Genomic DNA, 4,044 nt, shown 5'->3' with positions numbered 1-4,044 from the left:
GCAGGGAGGGCTGGAGGGCACGGAGGGCTGGAGGGCACGGAGGGCTGGAGGGCACGGAGGGCACGGAGGGCTGGAGGGCACGGAGGGCACGGAGGGCTGGAGGGCACGGAGGGCTGGAGGGCAGGGAGTGCAGGGAGGGCTGGAGGGCACGGAGGGCTGGAGGGCACTGAGGGCTGGAGGGCACGGAGGGTGGCCGAATAAGCTGCCGAAGAGAAAGGTCTCCAAATGTGGTTTGAAGGAGGCCCGGGAGGCAGAATGATGAAGGGACTTTCATGGCAGAGGTGAATCGGCTGAATATCAGCAAACCGATGCCTTCTGTTTGGCTCACTTCAGCGCCCCCACACCTGGAGTCCTGATAGCATCACTTTTCTTGGATGCACTCGCTCCGGCCACACCACTATCTGGCACCAGAGACCCCCGAGACCCTCATCCACGTGTTCAGTACATCCAGTCTGAACTGTGCGAATTCCCTCCGCACTCAAAATGCTGCAGATCATCCAGAACTCTGCAGTCGGTTTCGTCTCCGGCACCAGACTCCATACCTTGAGTCCTGACACCATCTCCCTTTTTGGATGCACTCACTTTACACTTCACGATGCCCATCGGAGTCCTGTTCGACTCTCAACCGTACTTCATCCGTGCCAAGACACCATCCTCCTTTCCTTTCAAATAGCAACGTATCACGTCTTGGAGATTTCTGAAAGCGCTTAATATACTGTAATACACTGTAAAGTGGATTGACTCTATATTTTGTGGGCGAAACTCGGCAGCCAATTGCACACAGCCGTGTCCAGCAAATACCTTTTTATTGAGTAATAATATATTATTATTTTTTTTGTAGGAATTGTTTTCCCAAGAAAAGAAATACGCCAATCGACAAAGAGGCGACGCGGGATCCAATTTACTGTTAGGTAAGCAGAGGAGTGTGGCGCAGGGAAACTTGCAAATGTTTCACCTTGGCATAATCTAACTTGTTTCTCTCGCTTGTGAGACGAGTGCTCAAATCAACGATCTACGTGAATCCACGAATAGACTACTGGAAATTGGAAACGGTTAACAAATGGCATCATCGCAGATTTATGTTCAGGAAATGGCGATAAATATGGTGAGAGAATGTCGAAGTTGATGCAATGCTACAGGAGAATTTCCAACATAAGGGCAGGATATCAAGAATCTGGGTATTGGAGGAAATAACATTGTTGAATGAAAAATTATGATTTATATCCTGACTCATGGTCAACAGACACAAACCTAGTGACCGTCTATTGGCTCAAACAAACTATCTTTCGATTCCACATCATCCGGGCGGTAAGGACAGCCTGAGGCTCCTCTTCGCCAGAACCAACCATCTCCATCACCCAACGTCCGTTGACTTGTACACCGTCTCATCCAATTACAAATGCAAAGCTGTGAAGGATATTCTCGTGTCCAAAATGCAGATAATCCAGTCTGTTGCCAACGCTGTCCCCTTCCCCTCACAGTCTGCACGAATTCTGCTTATTTACCTTCAACCCGCCTCTCCTTATCTCTCCAGTTACTCGTCTCTCACATGAAACTCCGCATGTGCTCTCTCGACATCATTTTATCTCCTGGATTGTACTCCTTCCGCGCACCAAGTTCAGCTCCACGTTTACCCCAATCCTTACCACATTGCACCGGCTGCCTGTCCCAGAGAGGATCCATTGAAAGATCCTCACCACTGTCATCAAATCCCTCCGATCCTCTGCACCCCCCCTACCCCTCTGACCTCGTCTCTCCTCAAAACTGTGCCTCCGGGTCTGGCCTCCTCCTTGTCGGCAGAGTCCTCCGTACCACCGTCGGCGGTCGGCCCTTCAGCCACTTTGCTCCGAGAGTCTGGAAGTCTCTTCCTCACTCCCTTAGCCTCGCCCCCTCTCTTCCTATTTTCAGGTCTCTGCTGAAGACTTTTTACTTTCGACCGCGCCTTTGGTCACCTTCCAGCCCCGTCCCATGGCTCGGCCCCGGGATCCGTTAGATTGAAAGGCTCTCAGACGCCGACCGCTTTGGAGAGCGCTATATAAATCCAAGTTGTTGTTGTTGTTAGCAACTTTTTTAATTCTTAATCCTTCCATCGGTACACTGTGCACTGGCTTCAAAGGCGCTGCCTTCATTCCCTCCACTCACTCCCTCCCTAATGAAAATATATCCTCTCTTGACGTACCTATATTCCCAATTTACCATCCCCTCTAAACCCTGTCATCCTTTCAAAGTGCAGTCCTGTAGCTCAGTTGTTAGAGCACTCGCTTCACACACCTAATAATAATCCCTCCAAAACAAAAACAACAATAAATTGGTCATTTTGAATCGACGACTGCTTGTGGGACATTGCTGTGCGCAATTGGCTGCAGCGTTCACCCACAAATATACAGTCAATTCATTTTACAGTTTGTTCTGTGAAGCGCTTTGGGATGTCTTTCCGACGTGAAAAGCGCTATATTAAATGCAAGGATAATTATTATTATTATTATGATAGTAATCCCTCAAGAATATAAAATATAAAATAAATGAACGGGTCACTTAAACCCACGTCCGTTTGCGGGCACTGCTGTGCTTAATTAGGTGCTGCGGTTCACCCATAATTATACACTGTTCAGTATATTCTGTGAAGCTGTGACTTCCAGAAGACACGAAAAGCGCTATGTCAAATGCATGGATTCGGATTTTAATTGTTAGTTCACACAGATTATTGCAGAAATATTCACTTTGAATGCTAAGCGTCAAAAAGCATTAATCACTACAATTGATTGAGATATTCTGCGTCTTGTTAAAATCGTTTCGTGAAATAAATCATTTCTGACTTACTTTGTTTTTGATGTCGGTTCGCTAGAATGCAACTGATTAGCAAACATGAATCTAAGACAGTTAGCAATTGAGCGAAGCGGAGACGAGAAGGTTAAATAACCTATTATTATTATTATTTAGACGAGAAGCTATGAAATAATTTTGGAAACGTGATCACTATTCCTTGGCTTTATATATCATTCGGTACGAATTTTACTGAGGTCCTCTCTAATCAGTGTAAGAAACTGATATCTTCAAACCCACATTGAACAGATGTCATCTTGGCTCACATTGCAAATAGTTGTTTGATCTGAAGTACAAGACATTGCTGGGCACAAATTAGCTGCATAGTCGTTGTCACAATTAATTTACACATTAAAACTTTACAGCTTCTGAAATTATTAATGTGAGTCCTGGTTAATGGGGCTCGTGGCATAGTTATCGAATTCACTTGACCGCATCAGCTGTAACCTGGTGTAGTTTCATATTTGGGTGGGGAACGTAGAAGATTGAATGCGAGGGCTAATTTTGAAAAAGGATTTTATTTAATTTGCAAACAGACAATTTCGTCACTCAAAAGAAAACTTTGGTTCAAGCTGCAATTTCTCTTAAGGTTTACATGGAATGGAAAGCGCACTCTCTCCCTGGATGAAGCACACATCTGATTGATTTGCTGGGTTAGCGAAACACTGAGCCTGACTGACAGGTCTGTATTAATCTCTGTGCCAATCAATGGGTCTGTATTCTCCGAACCGCAGAGACTGCATTGCAGAGATCGCCACGATGGACCGACTCGATTCCCCCAATCCATTACGGTGACTGGCGCCTTGCAAGGAATTCACGACAAGGAGACTCGGTTCGCTCTGCTCTCGCACCCAAACCAGAAGGAAATAATGCTCCAGAATGGACTGGGGAAACTTTAAAATATGTTGATAATCCTGGCATTAACAAAATAGATATCTGTTGTTTCATTGACTGCAGCGTGTGTTCCTTGAATTCACACACTGCTGCAAGTAAAATGAGGAACATTGACCGAGGAGAGCACGTGGAATGAATCGGAGTTAATGTTTCTGTGTGTGATTCGGACGGGAGAGCTCATTCATCACAGCTGACCAGGAAATGTAGGAAAAGAGGACAGAGGAACGGATGAACCAAAGTCGGATGTTGGTGCAGAATAACGTGCACATAATTCCTAACTAACGAAGGACTGAGTGAAAAGCGAGGACACGGTCACTCGGCAGCAAC

The sequence above is a fragment of the Callorhinchus milii genome, unplaced genomic scaffold (assembly GCF_018977255.1).
Source record: "Callorhinchus milii isolate IMCB2004 unplaced genomic scaffold, IMCB_Cmil_1.0 Scaffold505, whole genome shotgun sequence".
Classification (NCBI taxonomy): domain Eukaryota; kingdom Metazoa; phylum Chordata; class Chondrichthyes; order Chimaeriformes; family Callorhinchidae; genus Callorhinchus; species Callorhinchus milii.
The sequence above is the reverse complement of the archived record's forward strand: the minus strand, read 5'-3'. Positions refer to the sequence as shown.